Source organism: Otolemur garnettii, unplaced genomic scaffold, assembly GCF_000181295.1.
Source record: "Otolemur garnettii isolate 467f Iridium unplaced genomic scaffold, OtoGar3 scaffold00270, whole genome shotgun sequence".
Lineage (NCBI taxonomy): Eukaryota > Metazoa > Chordata > Mammalia > Primates > Galagidae > Otolemur > Otolemur garnettii.
The window spans coordinates 151571-171777 of NW_003852665.1; the positions used below are offsets into that span (position 1 = coordinate 151571).

Here is a 20207-nt window from a genome sequence, read left to right on the forward strand (position 1 = left end):
ATTGCCTTTTAGCACAAAATTTCAGTGCTTTCATTAGCGGTTTTACAGAGGGGAGCGGGGGAGAGAGAGAGAGATGCCAGGAAGCCTGACTCAATCACCAGGTAGTAATTTAACCTTTTTAAGGTTTAGCAGTTCATTCCTAGGAGCATGTCAGGTTTTTCTCCAAGGTTCCATCCAGCTCCAACCCTTTTGTTGTAAGGCGTTGATCTCATTCTCTTATTCTCACTCCACCATTTCCCCTTGTCCCAAGGTAATTAAACCATTTCCAGTTCAGACAGTGAGCTAAGTGCTTTCCTGAACCTATGAACTCAAGGAGTGCAGGAATTATTTGAGAAAGTGTGAATCCTGCCTGGAATCCAGAACTTGTGATTGCCAGAACTGTCTTAATAAATATGACTGTGTGTTTATGTGGGTAGAGAGCACCTACAGGAGCCAGTGAGCAAGCTTACAAGGTTTGGTAATATTTGGAATGAGAGAAATGAATACTTCTCCTGCTGGATCTGAAAAAAAGAAAACCCATGCCAACTCCCTAAAGGCCAGTGACATGTCAAGAGAATTACTTTCTTGCGTATACTGTTTTTCTCTCTTCCAATATCATGGAAGACAGGTCATATTGACTGCACAACAACTGTACCTACTTGGCGAAAGTCTTTATCTTCTGAGTGGGGACCCGCTGGGAACACCAAAGTTGGTATAAAGATTATTTTAAGCTGAAGCATCTGAGATTTGACAAATGCAGAAAGGCGATATCTCAGAGCTTTCCTTATCTGATTAAAAACAGCAACTTCTGGGAAATGAGGCTGCCATAAATGGCTCTCTGGGAGAGTTTCATGGCTGGCCGTGAAGAAGACAGACCACTGTTTGCACCAGCATGAACAAACATCATCATGAGCTTTTATCCCCTGTTTGCTCATTTCTCTTTCCTAAAGAAACTTTTTAATTCTTCTAATTAGGAGCCTTCTTTCCCCTCCCTAAAAAGTTGGGTGTATAAGTCCCAAATTCTAACCACCCTGTGAGTTCGTCATCACTGAGCCCCACCTTGTGTATGTGCATTGCATGTGTAAACAGACTCCTTTTCTCTTTCTAATCTGCTTTTATTTTTTCTGTTTAATTCACATACCCCAGGAAATGAACTTAAGAGAATAAAGGAACAATTTGTCCCCCACTTGACATCTGCATTATGTGAATGCAATTTTTGTTACCCGAAGATAGGATTTCTGCAAACTCAGACTTCGGGAGCAGTTCTATGTACAGAAACACATAGAAAAAAATAAAAAACTTGGTACACATCTTTGGTAATGAAGTAGCTTATAAATACCAAGTAATAAGTGTCCTAGAGCATGAAGATTTTTCCTACTGCACGGTGATGGAAGTATTGATTAGCTAGCTGCCTGGAAGAAAAGCAGTGTTCTGATTGGCTGTAGTAATCTTTATTTGAAAAAGCTTATGAAGTAATTGGCATTTATGAGAAGGCATCCTGCCCAAATCACCATGTTAATGTTACTGATCTCAGAAGTGTTTCCCATGATCCAAGTAATAACAAGAAAGGTTTTTCCAGTGATACCTAAAATCTGGGTACAACTGATAGAAGAGAGAAGAGAAGAACTGGAGAAAGGGGTAAAAAGCACAGAGACTGTGGGGAGAAGGTTTGGCTCCGGGGGAGCAATTTCACTTCTCTCACCCCTCTCCTGGAGGTTCTGGTGTGGAAACAGGTGTGGCAGGGGAGACCAGGAGGGAAGGGGGGTACAACTTTGGATTGGATGAAGTTCAAGGGGCCTTTACACCACGACAAGGTGAAATAGAAGGACAACTGGCACGTGGGTCCCTTCACCTGACTCTACCTCACCCGAGCTGTGATGATTATATATTAAGGTTGAGTCTTTGTGCCAGGGTGAGGCCACATGATATGGCTCATGGTCTGGCATTTGGATTTGCCATTAGTAGTAAAAGGTGAAAGTAGTACAATTTATAAATGACTCTCATTTCATATATAAATAAGGATGGTTGGCATTTGATCTTGTGGTATCTTTGAAAGCTGCAGCAAAAGCAGTGAATGAATTCAATGACGGGCTTTGGTCCTGTTTTCAACGTACCGGGTGGTGTTAGTTGGAGGTAGGAGGAACATAACAGCATGTGGAGTGAGGGTAAAATGTCATTCAACGCAGTGTGCCTCTCAATTCCTGGCACCCCCTGCTACACAGCTGCAATGTGGCAGGGTGGGGGAGAGCACGGAGAGGTTGTGGGGAGATGGCATCACTGTGTGCAGCAGCCTGCCCTGGCTTGCTTGACTCTGGCACATCAAGTGGATAGTACCAATCCCGGCTCTAGACTGCCATCCTGTTACCTATTATTTTCCTACCTTTGTAACTGCTATCTATTTGCTATGCTTTTAAAAGAGATCTATATGCCTGGAATAGTATGGTATTGATTAAAAAGACATAGGAACCACATAATATGCTCATTCATAATTTGCAATGATTGTAGATTAAAGGAGGGGATGGAAGCCTGTTAACTGTCCTTTTAAAATTATTTTTCTTTCAGGATTAATGCATCACATTGCTTCTTTCATTAAAAATTTTTATACTGATAGATTTTTCTTCAATGTTCAAATATTTACAGAGATGTGACGGATGCCAGTCACCTATAGTTAATATTATGCTTCTAGTGGTGGTGGTCGGTTGTTGGTAGCTTTGACCAAGGCCCTTTCTTTAAACCTCTCCTATTTTAGGCATGAGGGTGAAACTTGTTTCTCTCTTTACGAAGCAAGTCTGGGCTTGAATCTTAGTGCAGCCACTAGGAGATATCTATCTATCTAAGTTATTCTAGATATACAGGAGATACCTATCTATCTATAAATTTTTTATTGTGGTAGATATACTTAACCTAAAACTGACCATTTTAACCATTTAAAATGTATATTTGTGGCATTAAATGCACGTTCACGTTGTTCTGCAACCATCACCGCCGTCCTTCTCTGGTCTTTTTTATCTTCCCCCTGCAACTCTGTACCCATGAAACATGAATGCCCATTTTCCCTTTCCCCTGCCCCCCGGTGACCACTATTCTACTTTCTGTCTCCATGAATTTGACTATTTTATGTACCTCATATAAATGGAATCATGCACTATTGCATTTATTTGGGGAGTGTATATCCAGATGTGGTATTGCTGGATTATATGGTAATTCTCTGTGTGACTTTTTTAGAAACTACCCTTTTCTAGGACAAATTTTAATTTCTCTGTGCCTTACTTTTCCTACTTATAAGGTAGAAATAATAATCCTTAACCTGGAAAGGATTATCATGCTTAGAGATAAGGTAGGTGAAATTCCAGCTTAATTTTTTGCCTCAAGACTCTGTAGCAACAAAATGTAGTTTCTGCCCAAGCCTTGCTATTTCTCAGCTTATCTCTGCTCTTGCCATCTCTCTCTGACATCCCTTCTTGCCTGACTTCTTATTACTTATATTGTAAGACTTGTTCCAGGGATGCCTTCTCTAGGAAGTTGTCCCTGCTTCTACCCAAGCTATGTACATACCCGCATCTATGTACATGCCCCTTTATATGCTTTCATAGCACTATTGTCTCTACCACATTGCGTAGAGATTCTCTGTCTATTCCCCCCTTTCCTGTTTGTAGATTCATTTAATACATACTGAGATACCTACTATGTGCTCAGTGTTGAGTGTTCAGTGGTAACATGGACACCTGTAGGGAGCTCCATCTGGACCAGTTCATCAGGGTGTGCTCGAAAAGACCACTTGCATCAGAATCACTTGGAAGCTTTGGGAACCCACTCTGGGGCTGGGAATATAAATTCCTCTTGGATGTTTCTTATGTACACTACCAGCTTGTGAGTCGAGAGATTCCATGAGCAGGCCCTCTGTCACTTCAACACTGCATCCTTATTTCTACGCACGGTTCCTGGCACAAGGCAGGCACACAAAAATATTTGTTGAATAAGGAAGGCATTCTGTATGTATCATTCAACATAGTGTTGAAATGATAGGTATCTTTTGGGTCGCACAGTAGGTGTGCCCAGCAGTAGTATGAGACAGAGATTAACTCTACCTTATCTCAACAAGTGGAGTGAGTGCCAAGTCAATCCAAACATAAATCTAAATGTTTATGATGTCTTACTGGTAAGGCTACTCTCTGCCTCAGCCTTATCTCTAGGAGATTACCTAAAGGAAAGAACTGGAACATTTCAGCGTAAATTCCTTCTGATTGTCAACTAGTTGAGAATCTTCATGTTTCTTTAGTTGTCAGGGAAAAATCTCGTTGAATTAGCTTTTACCAAGCATGACAATGTTTGAAAAAGTATATTGTGCAAGGATTTGAAATAAAGTTTTCTGGATGGAATGATTTATGTTAACATTTTTGTATGAAGAAATATACACAAAACTTTGTATATGAAGACTGTACTTGAATACTTGTATACTAAGATTTGTATACTATACATTTTGTTAAAGTGTAGAAGATATAAGTTTATTATTGAAAAAGAGTGTGAAGGAGAAAAGGAGGGTAGATGTGAATTACTTAAGGGCCTGAAATTACTAGCACTCAGGTGTTACTTGAGTTAATTATGGAGGGGTTCAAATGGTATATGGCTTGTCATATTTTTAGGCATTGTAACTCCATGCTTTCCACCCAGCCCCTTTTAGTGTTTGGTTTACAACTTAAGGTACATATTATTCTGAAACTTATGGATGTTTAAAAATAGAGACAATTTTTATAACTAGTCCTGTGGTTGTTACTGTGAATATACTGTTGGATAACTGAATTGGTGGCTAGGATAAATGCTCACCCCTGTGTTAGTTGAGGCCCTCTTTTGGCTAATATTCTGGGAGCAAGTAACTTAATAAAGCTCATAAATATTTAGGTCAGCAACTGACTTCCTCTTTAGTTTAAGGAAAATAGGGAAGGAATTTTGATAAACTAAGCATTGGGCCAAGGGAATAAGACCTTTTCTTGCACCGTTGTTTGTGACTGGCACCTGTGTCAGTGTCCTCTCGAAATGCTTGCCCTAAAGCTCTTCATTTTAGCTTTTCCCTCTTTCTCGACAATCTGTTATTCTTTCAGAGCAGAAGTCCCTTAATTCCCATATGTGGGTTCCTCCGTTTTTGGTTTTGGTACCAATCTTGTTCTTAGCAACGTAGTCTGGTCATTCACAACGAATCAGCCTTTGGTTGGTTTTGCTCTGCCTTTGTCTGATTCTAATAATAGACGACCTTTTCCTTGTTCCTTGTGTTATCACTTTCCACCTTTCCTCATAGCCCCGTTATTCTGGTGTGGGGCTCCTACCTCGCTTCTAGAGGCTTCTCTGGAGTAGCCTAGTTGGCTGGGTTTTAACTTGCCTGCTCTCACATCTTCCTAATGCCAAGTGCTTAGTTACTTAGATCTCTATTTAACTTGATTTGCGGACAAATGTAGGTTTGCCCGCTTGATGTCTGTCGCTAATCCCAAATCACCTCCGCATTTGGGTTCATCTTTGTGTGCTAGCCTTCCTAATAGGACCCATCCTACTTCAGCTGAATCTTGATTTGGATGACCAAGTCAAATGGAGAGTTTAGCCATTCAGTGGCTAAATAATCAGTACATTTTTTTTTTTTTTTTTAGGCATTCTTGCTCTGTTGCCTTGGCTAGAGTGCAGTGGCATCATCACAGCTCACTGTAACCTCAAACTTCTGGACTCAAGTGATTCTCCTGCCTCATCCTCTTGAGCAGCTTGGACTACAGGCACAGGCCACCATGCCTGGCTAATTTTTTTCTGTTTTTAGTAGAGACAGGGTCTTGCTCTTGCTCAGGCTGGTGTAGCGATCCTCCCATCTCAGCCTCCTGGAGTGCTAGGTTTACAGGTGTGAACTGCCAACCTGGCCTGTGTTTTTTGATCCACTAGAACATAAATATCCTAGTTAACTTCTGCCTCTTACCCAGTTGTTCAGATATGCCATTTGAGCACTATACAGTATGCCACTTCAGGATATTACTTAGAAAGAGGCATGTATTTTACTTTGGTCACCTCTTCTGACCCTAAACCGAATTCTGCCATATCTAGGGTAAGGGTCACCACCAAGTTGTCTCCCACCTCATAAGCCTTACTTTACAAGGTGTTTTTTGAACTGAATTTTAAGAACACATCAAGCAATTTTGATTTATTTGTTTAGTTTTTTTAATTTATTGATCATAGAGAAAACACACATATGTGTAACATTTTATTTATGTATCATCTTTACACAGGGGCCATGCTAATCTTCTCTGTATTGTTCTAATTTTAGTGCATGTACTGCCAAAGTGAATATGTAACATTTTACTTAAAAATTCAGGGAGTTTGGGTGCCTGTATCTCAGTGGTTAGGGTGCTGGTCACATGCTTTGGGGCTGGTAGGTTTGAATCTGGCCCGGGCCTGCTAAAAAAAAAATAGCCAGGTGTTGTGGTGGGCACCTGTAGTCCCAGCTACTAGGGAGGCTGAGATAAGAGAATCACTTGAGCCCAAGAGTTTGAGGTTGCTGTGAGCTATGACGCTTTGGCACTCTACTGAGGGTGACAAAATGAAATTCTGTCTTAATAAAAAATAAAAAAAAAATTCAGGGAGTTTATGGGCTACTAAGGGTCTGTAGGCCTAGCCCCACATGCTGTAGTGACACTATACTCCAAGTGTCTCAGAACTTTTACCTCCCTTTTATGATTGTCATATACAACAACTGTAAAGACATTGATAACTGAGATAGAAATTGAAATAAAATATAGCATCACAGGTTCGTAGATTTATGCTGTTTGGCTTGTTATTACCACAGTGATAGTTTTATAAATGTTAGTTTTAAAAACAATCTATCAAATACTACGTATGTATGAAATAAACTTGAAAGAAATGAGAAGAAAACCATTTATTCTTAACAGAATGTTATTGTCAAAACAGTTTTCATTATTGTATATATGCAGTTATAAACTATATAAAAATGAATTTTGGCTGGTAACTAAGCCTCGTATTTTATTCTAGTATGGGTGAATCATTGGGAATTTTATTAATATTCAAACTGGGACTATTTTGCTTGAAAGTTGAACAATTACAGCTAGCCTAGAGGTTTACATAATGAATAACATATGAAAACTACTTTAAAGGGTACATCATTGATTTGTTGCCAAGTTTCTATAACCAATAAATAGATAAAGATGAAGTGGCTGTTATTTTGCCTTTATTTGTAATATTTGTGACTTAGCATTTATTGCTTACTTTATTTTCCACTATTCTGTTGTTTTAAACTACTTTTTGAAAACATTTTAATGGGATTTTTTGAAGTTATTTTGTAGTGGTTCAACTTTGAGAAGATTATACATATATTTAGAATTTCCATACTTTAAAATACTTATTGAGAACTGAGTATATTTTTTTCTTTGATAAAAATAAAGAAGAAAGTCTGTAGATTCACAGAATTTACAGCTGGGCTGGGCATGGTGGTTTATGCCTGTTATCTCAGCACTTTGGGAGGCTGAGATGGGAGTATCACTGAGGCCAGGAGTTCAAGACCAGCCTGAGCAACAAAGTAAGATCTTGTCTCTATAAAAATCGAAAAGTACAGCCTAGGTAGTAGTGAGAACCTGTCTCTACCAAAAAATTAAAAAATTAGCCAGGCACAGTATGCACCTGGAGTCCCAGCTACTCCTGAGCCCAGGAAATTGAGGTGGCAGTGAACTATTATGATGCCACTGCACTCCAGCCTGGGTAACAAAGCAAGACTCTTCTAAGACGAAGGAAAAGGAGAAGAAAAATAATAAGAAAAAAGAATTTTATAGATGAAGCTGAAGCTACCAGAAACGTCATCCATGCCAACTATCTTAGACAGAGGCCCAGAGGTATCATTGTGGCTGGCTGAGATCTCTGAACTCTTCCTGTATTTTAAGAGCTGCCTGCATGCTCTTGAATTAACACTAGTACAACCTCTGCAGAGAACTTCAGCTATTTTCCCTGGCAGCTTAATTTTTCTCCCAAGGTCAAACCTTACACAGAAAGTTTGTTCTCAGATAGAAATAGGTACATTGAATAAACTACTGCATACTGAGGGTTTCTGACCTTGAAACCAAGCTGCAAAACAAATAATCAGCTGATTGGATCGACTTAGTGAGGTGAAAAGCTAGGAATTGCTTGCAAACAAATAGGCTATGTAAATGTTAAAAGACAAGAAATCTGGTTTTCATGGTGGGTAAAGACTTTCCAGTTTTCCTGTGAAGGTCATTTGAAAGGAGAGTGAGCGGTGATTGATATAGCTGAACACAGAAAGATTAATTAGAAATTATTAGAATCTTGCTTCACTTTGGGCTTATTGTGCATAGGCAAGTTTATATGTATACCGGCTTGAAGGTACTTGATATAATTAGAAGAGGCAGGAGGAGACCATGCTACGGAACAAATGAAAAAAATGCAAAGCCAAGCGCATGTGGTAGGTAGGAGAACAAAATAGCTATGCACAGAGTTTTGGTATTATATTACCATGCCCGCGAGGAAGTTGGCATATGGTGAAAGGGATCCTGAAAAAAAGGAAGCTAATGGGGTCCTTGATTGAGAGAAATGCCTTGCAGTTTTTTTGCCTAGTCAGAGACATGGACAGAAGGCCAGGCCCTGTTGTTCTTGCTTCACAGGGCAGGAAAGGGAAATGCTTAGGTGAGTTTGTCAGTGAACTTTCATTTCCATAGGGGTGTGTTTTGAAATATTGAAGTAGAAGTGTTTTCAATTGATATAAAACTTCGTGTGGAGTAGATCACAAGGTCAATATGAAAATGTAACCCGTTGGCTGGGAGGTAGCAAGACTGGTACAAAGAGTACATGTTTTGGAAACAAAGGGATCTGAGCTCAAAGCCTTGCCCTTCAGGTCATCATTCTACAACAAGTGACAACCACTCAGAGTTACAGCTCCTCTCTGTAAAATGAGGTTAGTAACGTTAACTGTTGAAGTGAATTTCCTGTGAAGTGAATGAGGCCTGGTTAATGAAGCCCCTGAAAGGGCTCTAGCTATGTGTCACACGCTGTGTGTGTGTGTGTGTGTATATATATATATATATATATATTTTTTTTTTTTTTTTTTTTTGCCAGGGCTGGGTTTGAACCCACCACCTCCAGTATAAGGCGCTGGTGCCTGCTCCTTGAGCCACAGGTGCCACCCGACATGCTGTATATTTTTATTAAGCCTGTGACCTCTCTCCGTTCTGACTCCTCTATCACACTTGGGGTGGTAATGGAGTGGCCACAGACATTTTGGGGATTTAGCTTTATGAGTTTATTTCCTTTGTATGTTTAAGTGTGTATTATTTTATTATTTTCACACTGTGTGTGCTATTTTCCATAAAGAAAGTTTCCCAAATTGTGTAAGTTTAATTCCTCACAATCATAAAAGGGTCAACCATTTTTATTAAAGTTAAATGAAATAACCATGGAGAGCACTGTATCACTTATTTATTGCCAAATAATAACCATTCCCAAAATATACTGGCTTAGAACAATAACTGTCTTATTTGTTCATGTTTCTGTGGATCAGTACTTTAGCCTGGGCTCAGCTTTGTGGTTCTTCTGCTGGCCTGGCCTGGGCTCACTGCTATGATATGAGCCGGTTGGTGAGTTGGCAGAGAAAGATGATCTAGGATGGCCTCATCTAACTGTCTGGTAGTTGTCAGGCTGTCAGCTGGGTTACATTATTTCTTCTTTATGGAGTCTCTCTAGCTTGGAACTGTTCACAGGGCATAGCATTTCAAGTGGGAGAGAGTGAAAACTGCAAGCCCCTTAAGGCCTATGCTTAGAACTTTCATGATGCCACTTGTTCTGCATTCTATTTATCAAAGCAACTCACAAGATAGACCAGATTTAAGGGGTAATGAAGTAGATTCCATTTCTTGATGGAGTTAGCAGCACAGAATTGTGTCTGTTTATAATCTGCCACAAGCTCTGTGCCTGAAATGGAAGCTCCTGAAATATGTTAGCTTTCTTTTTCTCTCTGCTTACCACTTTGCTTTTTATTTCTCCTGAGGTTAAATAAAGAAGAATTAAAAGAGAGGCTTCCATGGAAGAAGAGAAAAATTGGATATAAATAAGGTTTCCACAAATGTGCCTGATATTTAATTTTGTAAATTCTTTTTCTTTTTTTTCTTCTTTTTTTTTTTTTTTTTGAGATAGAATCTCACTTTGTTGCCCTTGGTAAAGTGCTATGGCATCACAGCTCAACTGATTCTCTTGTCTCAGCCTCTGAAGTGCCTGGAACTACAGGTGCCCACCACAATGCCAGGCTATTTTTAGAGACAAGGTCTCCCTCTGGCTCAGGCTGGTCGTGGACATGTGAACTCAGGCAATCCACCTGCCTCGGCCTCCCAGAGTGCTAGGATTACAGGCATAAGTACCGTGCCCAACTCTAATTTTGTAAATTCTTAATCTGTCTTTTAAATTAGAATGAATTTGAAACCCAGTTATACCTTTTACAATAACATGCTTAACACTTTTATGGTATTTTCATAGAAAGTTTATATACGAGACATTAAAGTATCTTGCCTTTATTCTGTTTGTATCTGTCATACTGTGAAATATATACAGTCATGTGCCACATATGATGACAATTTTGTCAATGAAAAACTGCATATATGGTGGTGGTCCCATAAAATTATAATGGAACTAGAAAATTTCTAATGCTAAGTTGTAGGGACGCCAAGAGTCAGACGACCTCTGAGCAAGATGATTTACAGCTGAGGGGTGGACTCTTGGACTCTTGGACTCTTGGACTTGTCCACAGGAGCTCCTTATGGAGAAAGAGCCCGTGCCCTCAGCACGTAGTCATTGTTAATTACTCCCCTCACCTGTATTATTCTGTCTTAATAAAAGGCTGGTGCGGAGGTTGCTTGGGGCTACCCAGAAAGTAAGGGCTAGCCCGTCTCCCACAAGCTTGTACTTCTAATCCTTGTCATGCCTGGTTCCTTCTTGTGGAGATCGAGACCAGGGCCTTAGGGGCCCAACGGGTTGCAACACTAAGTGACATCATCATTGTGGTCTTAACCTCACAGAGCTATGCATTAACTCTTCTGTGTTTATATACATTTAGCTCCACAGATACTTACCACTGTCTTACAAGGCTAGTATTCAGTACTATAACATGCCATATAAGTTTGTAGCCTAGGTGCAATAGACCATACCCTATGGCCTAGGTGTGTGGTAGGCTATACCGTCACCCACAGTAGGTTTGTGTAAGTACATTATGATGTTCACATAAAGACAAAATTACCTAACAATGCATTTCTCAGACCATATTATTATGTTTGGTCTTCACCTTTGTTTCTTGGCATGTAATTCCTAAAATCCTTAAAATATCTGGATTGATATGTGTCTTTTTATGTTAATGAGATGTCTAGTGTCTGGCAGCTTCTAGGTGGCTTCTGGGTGGGGGCTGGTTACAAGAAAGATCAAGACATGATCATAGAGTTGGGACTTTACAGCCCTATTCACCATCCCCAGAAAGCAGAGAGCTGCTGAAGGTTGAGTTCATCACCAGTGGCCAATTATTTAATCAATCATACCTAAATTATGAAGCCTCCATAAACGTCTAAGAGGACAGAGTTTGCATGAGCTTCCAGATAGCTGAAGAGGTGGAGGTTTCTGGAGGGTGGAATATTCAGAAAGGGCATGGAAGGTCCACACCCCTGCCCCTTACATCTTGCCTGTTTATCTCTTCATCTGGTGTTCATTAGTATCCTTTGTAATATCCTTTTTAATAACTTCGTAAATGTATTTCCCTGAGTTCTATGAGCTGTTCTAGCAAATTAGTCAAATCTCGGGAGGGGATTGTGTCCCAATTTATATCTAGTTGGTCAGAAGTACAGGTAAAACAATTTGGGGCTTGCAGCTGATATCAGAAATGTGGAGAGGGGTAAGTCTTGGGGCCTAAGCTCTCAATCTGTGGGGTCTAAGCTATCTTCAGGTAGATAGTATCAGAATTGAATTGGATTAGAGAAAACCCAGCTGGGGTCTGCTGCAGAACTGATTGCTTGTTTGGTGTGTGTGGGACCCTACCCCATTCCCTGCTTTGATCTCAGAAGTCCTCTGTGTTGATTTTGGGGTGAGAATATAGGAGAAACAGAATTTTATTTTTTCCCTGTATTCTCAATATCAAATAAAGAATTTGCTGAAGAAAGTTTTGGAAGGAATGTGAATAATAATTTAAAATATAGAAAGAGGCATATGTTTGACAGTTTATTAATAAAGGCACTCTCCTTTTTAGCTTAATGGGATCATATGCGTGTAATTAAGGAAACCAATAAAGCAGACTACTAGGATTTTTGTCCTTAAAGTGATAAGTAATTGTCTGCTTGTTGGGTAATTAAATTAATCACAGACTAAAGATAGATGAGTTACATGCCATATTTAACAATTTAGATAGCGTCTATAACTTTTAAAAGTCTATTAAGTGGTTGTGAGAGTCAACCAGGTCCTCTTGGTGATGCTACGATTATAATGATCTGTATCAAAACTAAACATCATTTAGAGAATTAGTTTGAAACATTTGTTCTTTATATAGTTGATAATAATAAATGTTTTCCTTATGAATACTAATTTGACATTCTGACTATTAAAGAGATGAGAATGAGTGAAAAGAGATGCAGAAACAAAAGTAAAAGGAAATACAAGTTTCTAGTTGTTCTTTATTTCTCTCTACTAAACTCAGATCCATTAGTTAAGACTTAAATGCAAAGTGCAGAATATGCAAAATGGGAAATTATTGGCCAATACAAAGGGAGAGTCAAGAGGAAGACATCTCAGTAAAACTGGGTATAGGAGCCCGAGTAGGCAATGAAGACCAAGTTTTTCTCTTTGGTTTCTTTCTCTTTTTTTCCTTCCTTCCTTCCTTCCTTCCTTCCTTCCTTCCTTCCTTCCTTCCTTCCTTCCTTTTTGGCTTGTTCATTTTTTTTTTCTTGAAAAGTAAATTTATTTCAGGTTAATGTGAAGATACATACAACTAGGCCAAAATATTTGATTATGTTACATATAGTCCCTCTTGTAGTTCTGTTTTCATTTTTTTTGAGACAGGGTCTCTTTACTGAGGCTGGAGTACATACAGTGGTGTCATCATAGCTCACTGCAACCTAAACTCCTGGGCTCAAGCCATCCTCCCACCTCAGCCTCCTGAGTAGCTAGGACTACAGTATATCACTCCACTGGCTAATTCTTAAATGTTTTTGTAGGATGAGAGTCTCAGTGTTGCCCAGGCTGGTCTTGAACTCCTGGCTTCAAGTGATCCTCTTGCTTTGGCCTCCCAGAGTGTCAGGATTACAGATGTGAGCCCCTGTGTGAGCCACTGCATGTGGCTCTCTCCATGTCTTGTGTCTCCATCTATATTGGCAGCAGTCTCAGGTTTGATATAGGAACAATTTAGTTGTAATAGTTTAAATCCATGTATCCTCTTGGGTTTATGTACAGTGGAAAAGAATAGTTGAAGAGTGGATTCCAGGCAGCAATAGGGAGCTTAAGAAGTTGGGCAAAATTGTGATGTCAATCCAAATACAGCTAAGATCTATTACAAATGTAGCATGCATATTTCTGGCATATAGTTTATTCTCAATAATACATCTTAAATTAGAAGTGGTTGTGAGCAAAGGATATTTTAGGTACTTTTCCTATGGACTTATTTGAGTTTTTGTGTAGTTATTTTGTTCTCAGACCTCTGCTGAGTAAATACAGTTAAGAATTTGCACTCTGATCATTTCTCAAAGCATCTGTTAGTGATTATGTCTCTTTGATACAGTTATTTGGCAATAATAATATTCCCGTTTTACAGAAGGAAGACATTGAATATGTCAGAGAAGCTTGATGCTATGTATAAGTACAGCATTGGACAAACTTAAAATATTTTCTTCATTAGCAAATTTATAAATTGTGTTTTAAAAAGTACTCAAAACAGGCAGCTATATTATTATATTTGCCTCTAAGAGTTATTAAACATAGTCTTATGACAGCTGGTCTGATAACAGATAGATACATGTGATATATTATTGCATGTTTTGGGGTTGCTTGTCACTTGATAACTATAGAATTTTGGACACAATTGATGTATTACCTTAAAAATGAAACGGATATTCTAATTTGTTCTGCCTATTGATAAAATTCAAGTCAGAGATGACTTAGCTATTTAGGAAATGTGGGGGATTTATACCATAAGGTATTGGGAAATTTTCTTTTAATATCACGATTACTATATCATATAATTATGAAACCAGGACATTGTTGTGAGTGACAGGGAAAAATTACATTGGGAGAGTAGATGAAATCTGAAAAACCAGTACTTAAAGTCAACCTATGTATAACTGATACGCTTTTGTTAATTGTTGATGTAATATCAAATTCTCTTTATTCCAAAAAGAACTCTGATAAGTGAGCTGTGAGTCATATGACTTTTTTTGTATGGTCTATTTTTCCTTTAAGAGGTAACTACATTTTAAATATATATCGATGTGATAGCATTTAGAAAGTCTGACTCTTTCTTTCTGCATTTTCTAACAAAATATTTAGTAGGAGGAAGAATTAATTTGAGTGACAGATTTAGGTCTCTAATCATGTTCCTGGTCACTTTTTACACTAAATTAGAACATGCAAGGTTAACTGTGAGAACAATGCTGATAAAGACATCTTTCCGAGCATGGTTGCTCCCGCTTGCAATCAATCCCAGCACTTTGGGAGGCCAAAGTGAGAGAATTACTTGAAGCCAGGAGTTCAAAACCAGCCTGGTCCACATAATGAGACCCTGTCAATAAAAGAAAAGAAAAGAATTATCCAGGTATCCAGGTAGTATGCAACTGTAGTCCTAGCTACATAGGAGATAGAGGAGGGAGGATTGCTTGAGCCCAAGAGTTTGAGGTTGCAGTGAGCTATAATGAGGCCACCCTACTCTAACCCAGGCAACAGAGCAAGACCCTGCCTTAAAAGAAAGATATTTTGATGATATAATTGACGGTACTCATAAGGCAGTGGAGTTGGAAGAGGTCTACTATTATTTCCTACCTTCACCTGCCAATTTCAACATATCACACAGAAATTATCTTTCCCTTACTCTTGCCCCTCTGGGTAGCATTTAAGATTTGAGTATCATGGTGACAGAAGGCCAGAGAATGAAGGCAACAAATCTCATATTAATGATTCCATTTTTTGTTGTTCCCTTTTGTTCTATTTCTGTTGTTTACTTTTATTTTTTAAGGAACAGACTCTCTTTGTTAAGTATAATTTCTATTCTACAACAACAATTTAACAGATATTTAATAATGTGAATTCAGATGTAAGCAGCATTTTTTAAGAGCCATAAAAACATGTTAAAAATTAGTAATTACAGAAACAGTTTTGTGAAAGCACTACACACCCAGTACTTATCTTCCAAGTCACTGAGTGCTCTCAATATTAATTGCACCTTGATCTTTACATGAAGTTACTTTATATAAAGTTAGTTGATCTTGAGCCAAGTTCACAGAGATCGTCTAATTTTGTATAATGGCTTGTACTTTAGTGCCCAGTGTTTGAGTCGAGGTAAGAAACAACAAAGCCTCTTTTTATAATTGAAGAATCTAAGAGAGAGCAAGATGAGTGACTTACTGAAGGACAGAGTGCAGAATGAAATCTAAAGTAGTGCTTGTTGGGAGCTCTCCTCCCCACTCTCTGCCCCATCTTGCCATCTTTTAATGACCCTGGGGAAACCAGCAAGGGAGGCAGATTAGATGCTGTGTAAAGGGGAGTTACATATGGACTGTGTACTTTATGGGGCATTTCTCACAGTGGGGAAATTTCAATAGATTTTAATTCCCCTTTCTAAACTGTTAAAAAAAAAAAGAACTGGTTTTAAACAATTGACAAGTAAATTTTACTTCTTGTTAGAAATTTGAAAAGTAGTGTTTTTGCCCCCTTCCCCTCAAGAGGATCACAGTCCAGTAGGATGGAAAGGGCAGGGAAAACCAGCACACTGAACCACGGATATGGCTGCACAAGCATTGAAACTCAGGATCAGTGAATACTTCTTCAGTTTATCTTGTAATAAATCCTTAAACACAATTTTGCCTTAAAAAATCCTGCCCACATATAGGTTGAAAATGTAAATTAGCACATTAAAATAGATAAAACAGATCAATGGAATGAAACTTCATGCTTCAAATGATGTTCCTTAATATTTTAAATATCATAGATTAAGAAATGAGCAAAAATGAATAGCTAGGCAGAAATGTATGATAGCTTTCCTTAGATTAAACACTAAAAATACCTTGAACAGTTGCATTGGCTGAAAATGTTCCTGGTAAACAGAAAGAAAAGGCTACAGTTTTGACTGATTTTATTTCATTGTTTAAAAAGAAGTAGCTATGTTTCCCAGTACTTTCACATTGGATTCATTTGTCACTAGTGGATACACAGGAATAGAGCTAATTACCTGGACATTGATTGGCAGATCTTCCAGGGCCCTGCCTTGTCCTGTCACTCTGTTCCCGTAGGATGTCAGCATTTGCATCTCTGTGTCTCAGGGCTCCCCCTCTGAGGCTGTTTTGCTTATGAAGAACAGGTCAGTTCTGGGGAATTAATATTTTGACTTCCCCAGCAGCCCGCATCCATTAACTCTCCGGAATTGACATAGAAACTGCCCCAGCTCCCTCACCCTTGGATGACAGAATTCCGAAGCTGATGTTTTGCCCCATTTCCCAAGGTTTCCCCAGGAAATGCAGCTCCAGGCAGCTACTCTGGCAGCTGACTAATAACTAGATTCCTTCTCTTCCTTGATGTCCTTCTCCACGTTTCTACCACTGGTTCCTACTTAGGGTCTGCTTCTGGAGAACTCAAACTAAATCCTAAGGTTAGGCATTATTTCTTGCTATTATACCTCTGTGTCCCACCTGGATTAACCCTGTGGAGATCGTGGTTTAGGAGTTTCCAAATGTACTTTACAAAAGGCATCGTTCATAAAGCTAAAGAATGCCCCGCTGGATCAATAGTGCACACTAATGGATTAGAAGAGTTATCTGGCATGACCCGAGATGCATTAGCAAACATAGGCAATCTGACCTTGGGAGGAAGCCTCTGATTTGAGCCTGGAGAGTAAGATTCAGTCTTGCAAGCCTAGATTCAGTTAGAATTACAAGGCTTCCTTGTGCTATGTCAACATTGCTTTGGATTTGCTGTGGGGCAAGAGGTTCAAGGAGGAGGATTTCTGCTGTGACTCCTTTTACTCTTCCCTGACCTTCCTGGCCTGACTGACAGGGGCAGTGATTTCATCTTATTCTTTATTCCTAAGCCTTCCACAGCACTATGCACACAGAGGGTGGATGCTTGGTGATTAATGGGCCACTGTGCGCTGAGCACTATGCTGTCAGGTACTAATCAAATTCTGTTATGTCAGTTACTTTGAGCATCTCTGGGTCTTTTTTGGGTCACAAAACCCCTGGTCTTTTTTGCTATTACTTTATAGTGCATTGTCAAGTACTCCATTCTCTCTTCAAGGAGCCCTTGGCAAGAATTAGCATCTAATGATTTATTTATGAAAATTAGTGATAAAATAGGGGTGAAATAAATATAACTTTTGGCCTTTTGCTTCACTGCTCATTCAGCGTGTGATCTGTGAATAGGAACTTTCACATGCTAGAGAAATCTTCCAGCCTTAACTGATAGCAACCCAGACAGTTGTTAGTAACATACTCTACTCCGTACCTCACATCTCTGCCTGTGGTTTGGTGAAATCCCCAGGGCAATAGCTGGGCAAAAACTACTCTCCTCTTCCCTACTGTGCTCCTGGATTTCCAGCATGGCTCACCATCTTATCAACAATTCCTTAGCAATGCCACTCTGACTATTGTGGTAATCTCATAAAATACTCATAAAAAATGCCTGTCTTTCTCAATTTGGAGTCATACCTCTTTAACTTCTCTTATTCATCTCTGTGACAATGGCATGAGTGTACTGTGTACATTGTTGTTACTTAAACAAGACGATGATTAAGCCTGTAGGTAAATGACAAATGATTGAAAATAACATATTTGTATAATTTTTTTTTAAGTATTTGTGTAATTGAAAAGCCCACTCACCCCATTGCCACTCGTTATTCATTAGAAATCGTTACAGTCTTGGCTGTTATTACTCCTGGCAGTTCTGTGCATCTTTTGTGTCCAGTCAAAACTGCAAACTCTGTATGTGCTTGTTTATGAATATTGCTTCTAGTAAAACAAGTGTTCACATAGTTTTTGCATTTAAACATATGATTAGGCATTTGCTGGTGAGGGAGCCATTGACTAGCGGTAGATTACTCTGACATTTTACTTTCTTTCTTTCCTTTTTTTTTTTTTTTTGAGACAGAGTCTTAAGCTGTCACCCTGTATGGAGTGCTATGACATCCCGGCTCATAGCAACTTCAAACTCTCGGGCTTAAGCGATCCTTTTGCCTCAGCCTCCCAAGTAGCTGGAACTACAGGTGCCCGCAACGACGCCTGGCTATTTTTGGTTATAGTTGTCATTGCTGTTTGGCGGGTCTGGGTTGGATTTGAGCCCACCAGTTCTGGTGTATGTAGCTGGCACCTTAGCTGCTTGAGCTACAGGCGCCTTGTGGACTCCGACATTTTTCTTATCAGACTTTTGCTTATCGAGCAGTCTCAACTAAGTGGAACCTAGCCAAGAAGCAGGTAGAAAGCTGAATTGGTGCATGAGATAACCTAAGAAATCTTCCGGAGTCTGTGTAGTACCTACTCTTGTGTATACTTTATTCATTGGAGGGCCCCTTTAAGACTCCCATGCAAAACCTGTTCTTTTTTATTCTACATTTAATTTTAACAAATTTGGTATAGTAACGTGATTTCTTGGTTAGTAGCAAGCAGGAAGGGGGAATGCAATAGACGTTCTCCTACCAGACAAAAACATGGAGAAACTATATTTTATTAATAATTAATAATTAAATTGTTAAACTTATGGGAAGAGTAGGTTTTAGTCACATTTTAATTAAAAGCCTGCTAACTATTGTATTAGAAGGCTTTAGCTGTTCATTGAATGTCTACATGCCGAGTCAGGCACTGTAACCTTTACTGCTGTCTTCTCTCATCCTTACCGCCTGTCTTTGAGACGGATGTTATTATTGCCATTTAAAAAATAAGAGAACAACTGAGATTCATATGAGTGAAGTGATGTGCTCCAGAACAAGTAGTTAACTAAATGGTTGAGTCAGAATTAAACCCAGGACTGATTTATAAGGCCCAGTTGCTTCCACACTGGCCATTCCATAAGGTACTTAGTGAAATTATTTTAACAGTAATACACTCGTTAGAGGAACTTAAAAAGAACCTTCTCTGATGCCCCTGAATTTATACCTGTTCTTTCTTGCCTAAATGGGGATGTAGAAATCTTGATTATTTTGGTTTATATTTATGTAAGAACTCTTCTGCCTAGTATAGATTCAGTTTGTGACTATAATAACACTATTTCTGTTCTCAGGCCTGTTGATGTTTGATTCATACAGTCATGTACATTAAACATTTGTGGTGAAGGATCATGTGAAGGAGGGAGAGGCCAGAAAAGCATCAAGATCAGAACCCTTTTCAAGATAATTGTGGCAACTGTCACCAGTGGTGTAGTGATTAAAGAGAACAGAGAGTTACGTAAAAGTAATTTCTTTGCTGAGCCATCACTAACGCAGAGAGCAAAATAATGGGGACAGATGTGACTGGTGGAAGTTTTGATGTTATCCTAGGTTTTGGGTTTAATCCTTCTCAGCTCTTGATACTATTGATTTTTATCTGTTAAAAACAGAGGCAACAACCCTGTTAGTAGAAGCTATGCTGCGGCCGGTAGGTTCCTGGTGAGACTTCTTACGTAGTTCAGGCATCACGTGAAAGAAAACCACAATATTATCTTCTAGCTTCTTATCTGATTTACTAAAAACATTTTGAGCATATGTTTTTTCATAGATGTTATTTATTAGAAATCACAACTGGTAGAAATCAAACTTTGTCAATAACAAAAATTCCAGCTTAGCCGGGAGGCAGTGAAGGAGCATCATGGAGTTTTTGTTTTGTGAATCTCTCTGGTGGTGACTGGTTTTAGCAGTTGTACTGAACTTTAGCTAAAATGAGTAACAAAAGAAAAAAACACCAGATTAGAATCAGTAAAGCATGCAGGAATGGGAAGAAACTCTAAGGAGATGTTTTACTATTTTTAAGGTGTTTGATCTGCTGTGAATTCTG

The 20207-nt window shown here is 39.0% G+C and overlaps 1 protein-coding gene and 1 non-coding gene across 2 annotated transcripts in view; one reads left to right on the forward strand and one right to left on the reverse strand.

Moving 5' to 3' along the window:
• PLCL1 (phospholipase C like 1 (inactive)) overlaps positions 1 to 20207 on the forward strand; it is a 328179-nt gene that overhangs the window by 40138 nt on the left and 267834 nt on the right. The gene's annotated exons all lie outside the window — the stretch shown is intronic.
• On the reverse strand, positions 6196 to 6298 carry LOC111722520. Its single transcript, XR_002771302.1, has one exon. It is a non-coding gene; the product is annotated as a U6 spliceosomal RNA (small nuclear RNA).